This window comes from Marmota flaviventris, chromosome 7 (genome assembly GCF_047511675.1).
Source record: "Marmota flaviventris isolate mMarFla1 chromosome 7, mMarFla1.hap1, whole genome shotgun sequence".
NCBI lineage: Eukaryota > Metazoa > Chordata > Mammalia > Rodentia > Sciuridae > Marmota > Marmota flaviventris.
In genome coordinates, this window is record NC_092504.1 from 11,413,764 (window position 1) to 11,423,365 (window position 9,602).

A 9,602-nucleotide genomic window follows, 5' to 3' on the forward strand; every position below is an offset into this window, starting at 1 on the left:
GTTCCTGTGACTGGGAAGCAGAGGAGAGAGAAGGGAAGGAGCCACAGGGAGGACGAACCCTTCCAGGGCATGCCCCCAATACCCATGTCCTCTAGCCACACCCCACTATGTACAGTTACCACCCAATCAGTCCATTCAAACTAGGTCGGAGTGATTAGGTTGCAGCTCTCACGATCCAATCGTTTCACCTCTGACTATTCCTGCACAGGCACAGGAGCTTTTGTAGGACATCTCCTATCTAAACCACAGCACATAATGCTAAATCCCATTAATAAACTGTCTTATTGATTACACACAGAAATGGTAATGTCTCTACATTTTAGATGCGTTCAGTTGAATAAAATATATTATTAAAAATTCACTATACCTCTTTTTCTTTGGGATTTTTAAAAATAATATGATTTCTAGAATTTTATACATGGTTCACATATTTCTATTGAACAGTGCTGATCTAGAAAGAATGATCATGTGGTCCACCATAAACTAAAATATGAGTCAAAGTTCCACCAATGCCTACTCTCAGGGCAGTCAAGCTGTTTCTGAATTACTGGAGAAAGAACGATTAACTTAAAAATTATGGTGCACTGGCCTCCCCAATCTATTCATCACACTAAGTTAATTTTCATTCCAATTAGAGAACATCATGTAATTTTCCTAAGTCTATCTCTTAATTTATAAGGACCAAAGCCCAGTACTAAAAATTGCCAACCCAGTGATTACTGTTTAAGCCAGAGGAAAGCCAGGAGAGAAGGGGAAATGGTTTCATTTTTTTTTTTTTTTTTTGCATTTGAAAAATTGAAAACTAATGAAGAGTAAAGAAAAAACAAATACCAAAACACGATGAAATAAACAAAGAAACAAAAAAATCCCTCAGCTGCATCTTAATTGCAGTCCTTCAGTATTAGTCATATTGTCATAAAGACCCAGCCCTGTGTCCCCCTCAAGGTCTCTGGATGTGCTAAAACATCAGCGATGGCTCAACTCTACAGCTAATAGGGTGCTTGGACCATGTGCCAGGAGCGGTTCCCAGTGCAGCTACTCACTTGAGCCTCACAATGAGATTGACAATGCAGACAGATCTCATCCCATTTAGAGCAGTGGAGTAACGCACCAAGGTCCACGCGGAGGAAGCTGCGGAGCCAGGACTAGCCTGGACTCTGGAATGTGCACCTTAGCCACCACCCTGGCCATCCATGCAGTCACTGTTGGCCTGGATTATGGTGGCCATCATTGTCTTCGTTGTCATCGTCGTCGTCATCATCATCATCATCCTCCTCCTCAAAATGCCAGACTTTACTAAAATATCATTTCTAATTACAAAAATTAAGAAATGTATTAAATGGAAAGTATCTTCCCCAAATCCCGTTTTCGAGAAAGAACTGATCCTAATTTGGTGTACAGTTTCCCAGGTTTTTTTCTCTGCACACATAGCTTATGTTTGAGGCTTCCTAGGGGCCAGGCAGAGTGCTAGGTGCTTCATATGTATAGGCTCCTTTTAAATTAACCTAATGGGAGACCATTTGGGTGAAAAGCCTCTGATGCCTTGGGTTCCCACTGCAGGGAGGGAAGATGTCTCCCTCTGCATCCTTTGGTTCCTGGGGGAGTCCTGCCCCCATAACAAAAGGCAAGAGGAATGAAGAAAAGCATAGAATGTATGGAATGTAAGTTTGGAGGGACAGGGACCCTCTGGAAATAACCCAAAGATGCAGGTAAACTATATTTTGTTTTCACTTGAGTCTGATGGAAAGTGGAAAGCTGTGGAGAAATATGATATTAGGAAAAACAGGTGTAATCTAATGACATTGAAATGGGGGTCATAACAAGACCTGTTTGCTCAGATTCATCCCAAGTTCCAGCACCTTCAGAGATAAGGACGTTTCTTTCTCCCAGGTTAAGGAAGGGCAACTTTTGCATGAGGGTCTCACAACCCTGCTTTAAGGCTAAAGGAGAGGAGGGGGGTCAGAAAGTGGTTTTCTCAAATGTCAAAGTGCCCTATTTGGGGGTAGAGTGTCCTGAACCCCATCACTATACAAACAAATCAAACTGAAGCTCAACCAGTCATGATTAGCCAACGGAGTATTTGCTACGCTTCCAGGAACTGTCTAATAAGGCAATCCAAATAAAGGAACCTCCCTGATTTTAAACAATCAAACAATTTCTTTATTCTGTTTCCAGTTCACCTATAATTTCTCTTCCCCTGGTGCTTTGTTGGCTGAGCTCCAAACCTCTTCAGGTGTGAAGCTGCCTAATTCATGAATTGCTACTCAGATAAGCTCTTCAAAATTGTAGTGAGCTGAAGTATTTCTTTAAGAACACATGCAAGATATGCTGATTTCAGGAATGAGGTGATTGCCTGCACCGTATCTGGAGCTCAGGGAGACCAAGGAGGCCTGTGTCCTTAGTCCCGGGTCCCTGCCTGCAGGAACTTCCTTACCAGCAAAGGTGTGGATAGAACCTAAACAAACAACTCAGCTGTGAAACCACAGGCTTATTTTTTCATGCTGACCCTGTCCAGAGACGTTGGGAGAAGCACCTGACCAGTGACACGGATCCTCTCCTTGACCTAACTCTAGTCCGGGCCTCTGACAGTGTTCAGGAGACGCTGTCCCAAACTCTGGCACCCGGTCATTTGAGAAAAAAAGGAGAAGCAAAGTTCTCTTAACCTCTGTCTGCCCTTTTCCTGTGAAGTAGGCTGTAAAGGAATTCTCTGCCCTTTCTTCAGGCCATAAGTTTCTTGTATGAGAGGTGCCTGTCCTATAGCCAGAAGAACAGGAATACTCTTGTCTGCGAGGACTCAGCAACACAGAGAACTGGAGCGAACAGGTCAGATCGTACGCCTACTGACCAATTGTATTTCTCCACACTTATCTGCTTCTTCAACAAACAGCATAAAAATCCCTACGTTTTCACCTTTCTTTAGGCCTTTATTTCTGAACCCTTTCATGTCACTTAAAACTCATAATAAATAAATCTGTGTGCTTTTTTCTTGTTAATCTCTCCTTTGTTGCTACAGGAGCCTCAGTTATGAACCTCACAATGACAGAGGAAGATACATCTTTCCCCTCCTACGCCCTGATTTGGGGCCTGTCCTCGGCCTGTTCGGCCTTGTTTGAGCAAGAAGCCCGCTGGGCTGTTTAGAGATAGCGGATCACACTCTTCATCGCCCAGCCTCACCCCTGCCTCAGAGCAGCAGCCTCCAGACTAACTAACTCGGATGGCAGAGCTAGTGTGGGGGGCTGGTAGGTTATGGAAGGCTGGGAGTGGGCCTTTGGAGGGGTCCTTGGTCCCTGGCACAGAAACAGCAGTTAGCAAGGCAGGATGGTAACTAGAGCAGGGTTATTGGCAGGTGGTGGGGGAAGGCAAGAAGAAGTGCCACACACCCCAGAGGGAGCAGTGGGCAGATTGGTTAGGACCAAACTGGGCTGAGATGACTGGAGTTTGGGCTCAGGTTAGGACAGGGGTGGGAGTGTGCCGAGGCAGGAAACCTTGGATTGACAGATGGCCATGCCACTGGTTCTGTGCTCATGCAGCTGTTGTCCATTTGGGGAAGGTCATGCACCTGCGCTGTGTGGAGCTGAAGGGCATGAGCCTTTGTATGTGGGTCACTGTGCCCTTTCTGGTGTAGGCCATCAGGGGATGGTCTGATCAGCTGACCCTCAGAGCAGCTTGTGGGTGTAGATGCCATCTTGGGAACATGATGTGTGCCTGTCAATCTATGGAGAAGGGGGCTGAGCCCTCCAGCTGGGTGGGTAGATTGTGGGGAGACTGGCTATGCTGCTCGGTAGATCTGAGTGGCCATTTCACAGACTTTTCTTTGAATGAGATGGAGAGTCACTGGAGACTCATTGGAAAGAACCTTCTGGCCACACATATTGATGCCCCCAAACCCTGGTTGAGGATAAACCAAATATGAGCCACTAAGCAGGTAAAGTGGCTACGCTGTCGTGTTCTGGTTAGCAACATTATTGCCTCCCATCTCCATGTCGCTGATGGAAATGTTATGCTTAAAACACACCACACTGCACTCTTCTTCTAAACCTTCAGGTTCTGTGTGTTCTAGCTGTTGTCTGAGCTGTACCAGTCTCAGGAGCAGATCAGGGCTGATGACAGGAGGCTCTGGAAGTCCATCTGTGGGAGGGATGGTCAGAAAAAGAAGTTCTGGAAAGGAGAGAAGGAACTTTGAAAGTTTGTCATTGTTTCTGAAGTGAGACTCTGTGTGTGTGTGTGTGTGTGTGTGTGTGTGTGTGTGTGTTGGCCCATGACAATGCCTATTGAGATCCTCCGTCTCCATGTAATTAATAGCATTCCTCTGTTAGAGGTGGAGGTGGTGAGGTCCTTAAGAACAATATGAGACAGAGAGCCACAAAGAGTCCTGTGGAGGGGCCAGGAAGCTATCTCTCTGCATGACCCAGCCACAGTACACAGTACAGAAGCTTCCCAGAGATGCTGGTTCCCAAGACAATGACTGAACTAATTCAAACTCCCACTTGTAATCGGGGACAGTCGATACCAGGCAGACCCTAGCAAGACTCGGGTGGCACCCTCAGATCAGGAGAATTTGAGGAGGTTTAGTAGGCGGCTATTGACAAAGATATTGACAGTTGGGGGTACACAAAGCCCGAAGGTAGAGGGAACAGTGGCTATGGGAGCCAAGGGAAGAGAGGCCACCAGGGATGCTCAGTAACCTTTGTCAAGGACCCAATGTCCTGAGGTCACCCTGTAGGGAGGAAGCCAGCTGGAGGATGACTCTCCTTCCTCCCTGTGGGGGAGCCTCCTGGGCTGGATCCCAGCAGAGAGCCAAAGGCAGAAGGGCGGAGAATCTGGGTGTGTGTGGCCACAGCCTCCTGGGTAGGCGTCACCAGTGGGGACTGAGCAGGAAAAGAAAGGGTGGGTGGAAGCCCAAGCTGTGGCCACCTTTGTGAGCCTAGCTGCTCCTGTGGGACCCCTGGACGTAAGTGAGGGGAGGCCCTTACCAAAGGGATGGCTCTTTGCACAACAAATTGAAGACTCAAAAGTCCTAGAAGAGGATGTGAGGTCAGTGTGACCCCACTGTGAACTTTGGTCCAAAGGGACTGAGGGACTCTGAGATGTGTGGCTTGGAAGCATTCTCAGGATTCCCAGATGTTCTCTGAGGCATACAAGTTTACTATTGTCCCCTCCCTTATGGAGGTGACTGTACCTTCTGTCAGCTGTGACCTCAGGCCCCACCCTCTGGGGGGGCAGCAGAAGCAGGAATGCTTAGAGCAAAACTGCCCTCGGGTCTGGGTGGTTTTGTAGAATACGAAGAAACAACAGGGGATGCAGATGTTCTTGCTTTGTGGATCTCTCAACTGGTGGGCGCCTTGTTAGGAAAGCCTGGTGGTAGGAAAAGCCAGCTATCCCCAGCAGTCCAGCCTTGGAATGCATTATAGACAAGTAGATTCATTTTAGGTGACAATTGGTGCTTTTTATAGTATTTTTTTTAAAGGTAACATATACATATAGTTAAAAAATAAAATCACTACAAAAGACTTTCTTCCACCTGTCTTAACTCACAACTTAAGACTGAGGAATTTATCAACACAGAAGTTTCTTTGGCTCACAGTTCTAACTCATTTCTGACCACAGATCCCTTATGATCTCATCACCTTTTAAATGTGGGACTTTGTACTATTACAATGGCAATTGAGATTCAGAAAGAATTTTAGAGGAAATATTCAAACCATGACATCACCTGTCACCTGTTCTGACCCCCACACATCACTCTAAAAAACAATTGTTTAAAGATTCACATAGGTCTGTTGAGTGTGTGTGTGTATATATATAAATACTTATGACTATATATTATTTCTTCCTAACTTTTATGACACAAAAGCAGTTTAAATACATAATACCTTAAACCTTGATTTTTTTTACTTGTTAATTCATCTTAGAGATTACTCATTATCAACACTTAGAGATCCTTTGCTCTTTTTCACAGTTGCATAATAGTCCATGGGAGAGATATCCTATCATCTGCTTATCCCATTCCCTGTTGGGAACATCATGTGTTTTTTGCAATCATTTTCTCTTATAAACAATGCAGAGCTGACTCATTTGATATATCCACCTTTTCTTATGTGGGCAGAGATATTTGTGGGATAAATCCTGAGAAATGTGGTCAGAAGTCAAAGTGTGGATGCATTTGTAACGTTGATGTGTGATTCCTTGCTGGATCTCTGCAGGCTACCAATACATTGAAAATCTGCTTATTATTTTCCAAGCAACGGATGTCTCTGAATGTTTATACAAGTGTGAATGTGCTTATTCTCATGTGTACTCTGGAAACCCAATTTGAAAAAAAAAAATCTAACCATCTGATTATTATTACAGATAAACAACCTATTCCACTTCCAAAGAAATCATTTCTTAATCATTCCAAAGACTCCCCAGGACAAGTACCATGCAAACTGACGGATAACTCTAAGAGTCCAGGCAACATTTAAAACATCCTTCTGGTTTTTGCAAAATTATCATGAACTTCAAAATCATAGGGTAAAATTGTCTTTATTAAAAAAAAAAGAACATTACTAGCAAACACAACAATAAAGGCTGGGGATACAGCTCAGTTGGTAGAGTGCTTGCCTTGTATGCACAAGGCCCTGGGTGCACACGCACTCTTACACACACACATAAACAAACAAACAAAAAACAACAAAGAAACACAATGGAAAAAGTTTTGTCTGGGGTTTTTACTAAGATGAAGCAGGATAAGTTCGGGAAGTTGTTTTTAAAATGTTTTTCAAAGTTTATTTTTATTTTTTCGTTTATTAAATGGTGACAAAATACACATAACATAAAATCAACCATCTTACCCACACTAAGTGCACACCTGTGGAGTGTTTGGTTCATTCACGTTGTGCAGTCACTACCTCCACCCACCTCTGGAGCTGCTTTCATCTTACAAAACTGAAACTCCACACTCAATATACCACCACAAGCTCCTCGTTCCTCGTCCCTCCAGCCCCTGGAAACCACCATTTCAGCTTCCCTTTCTATTTATTTGATGACTCTAGAGATACCCGAGACAAGTGCGCCAAATTTTTTACAGCAAGTGGGTGAAGGCCTTTCATTCTTTTTGTATGCTCTAAAATTTTTGCAGAAACAGACTTTTGAGAAGTAAAATAAATATTCACCCTTTTGAACAACCAATAAAAAAAAATTCACCCATGCATGAAACAAAATATACTAAGGGGGTATGAAGATGGGAGCCCCTTGCCTCTTTAGTCTCCAGTGAAACGCTCCAGATTCTCAGATCTTTCCAGAAACATCAGTTGCATTCATCACGTGCATTTGTTACATATATGGGCACACAATGTTGTCTCTGCTGCTGTTTATAGAAATTACAGCGTGTTCTCTAGTATTCTGCAGCTTTCTTCTCATGGGTTCACCCCATTCTTCCCACGAGACTGCATGAGGAGCCACAGTGTTTTCCACTGTAGAAGTACGCCAGAATGCCTTTCCTCAACACCCCACGGTGTCAGGTTCCTTCCGATTTTCTATTTCTAGAAATAAATCCTGTGCTCCAAAGAACCTCACACGTGGGCCTTGAGTGCATTTGCAAATCTATCAGAAGGATATATTTCTAGAAGTAAAATTGTGCAGATGAGAGATTTCTTTAGTGTCAAGTGTGGGCAGATATTGGCAGTGTGCTGTCCAAAGAGTTGGTTCCAATTCATGCCTCTGCCAACCACGTATATGAACGCTGGAAGGAAGATCTTTATAACCATTCTGGGGTGAGAGGGACTTCTATCCAAAGTGGTGAGTGCCCTGTCCTAAGAGATATGCAAGCAAGGGCTGACCAAATACTTGTGGGGTTGCTGTTCAGGCCATGCTTCCAGAATCTCAGAACACAGAAGGGAGAGGGTAGGCTGGATGCTTAGACACTAACGATTGGGTGACCCCATTCCTTACTCCTGGGAGCCCACCTGTTTGTTGAGTTATCAGCCTTGGCACCTTTGTTCACAGATGGCAAGAGAGCAGGCTCTGTGTCTCTCACCAAAGCAGGGGACACTTTTCTCTTAAGAGGAAAACAATGTGAGACTTGGTCATCTGAAGAGACACAAAAATAGACTGTGCAGTAAAACTCAGAGCTTAGTTTTTGAAGATCCTCAGAGAAAAATGGGTTCTGGGCTAGGAAACACTCAGCCAAGTTTTTCTGTTCAATTTCCCATATTTGTGGCTCAAACTTTGTGACACCATGGGAGGAATGAGAGTGGGATGCATTTGTAAAAGATATATTGAATTTGCTTTTTTGCAGTACAAACCACACCCAGGAAGTGACACCCATATTTTCTTTTTTTGCATACTGGGGATCAAACTTAGGTCCTTGTGCCTTGCTAGGCAAGTACTCTACCACAGAGCTACACTCAACTGCACCCCAGCCCCAGCCATATTTTCTTGAGCAGAGGGGAGATGGTTTGAGAGAGCACTTGCATAGGTTAATGGAGGTGGAGGAACATTTTGAATGTACTACATGTACCCAGACTTGTGAAGAGGGCATTCTGAAGGGAAAGGGAATCTCCTCAAATGAACTCAGGCCATCACCATGAACCTGGGTAATTGTAGCATCCTGCAGGTGAGGAGCTGTCAATCCTGTGAGTGTCTTTGGAGGTTGAGGATCAGAGTGAGTCACAGTTCCCAGTGTGCTGTGTGGCTGTGTGGCAACCAGCCAGGCCTCTTTCCATGATGCTCTCTGTTGCTGGGGCTCAGGACACACCAACCCGAAATGACTGCAGGAGACCAGAATATGCCACCCCCAAATAAACTTATTTGGCACATTTTGGGCTGCTTATTCTGAGAAACTGCATACACAAGAGTAGCTATGAAAAGCTGTCTTTTTGTGAAGACATTTACATCTATAAAGGAAATCTACATTAGTAAAGTCTCTTATAAGTTGCTCCTAGACAATTTTTACTGCTGGGAGACTCTGCATAATAAGGCAACTTTTATTTAGCAGACATTTCCTGTCCTCTCCCTTCCATAACTTATATTCCTAAGCTTCCCCTAGATCTCCCAGCCACTCTTCCTTTCTGTAGCTCAGGATACTGGATAAACTGCAATCATCTGGCCCTTCTTCCAGTCTCATATTATCCTGGGACTCCTGCACATATGATGCTCTTAAGTGTGCTTTCTCTCTTACAAATCTGTGTTGGATCAATTTAACTTGTAGCCCAGCTCTAAAGAGGAGGGTGAGGGAAGCCATTTTTACCTATTCTGTATCTTTCTAGTCCAAGGTCAGACACTATTTCCACTGCCTTAGTCTTTTGACTGTTAAACTAAGACTCTTGAGATTGAGGGAAAAAGGGTTTATTAATTATAGATGCTAACAACCAACCAACTAAACCAAAAAACAAACAAACAAAAAAACCCCCCAAGTCTTGGGGGAAGTTCCTGTAGCTTCTAGTGCAAGGCTAGGTAGCAATTAGAAAATGTCCACTGGACATGGGCTCAGAGCAGTTTTTGTAATGAGGATTTGGGGAAGGTAGGCACAAGCTGTTTACCCTGCATCTGCAGTGGCTGTAGATAAGATTGTGGGATTCCATGAGGTGTGGGTGGGAAGGGCTTGAGAGGAGAACCCATCC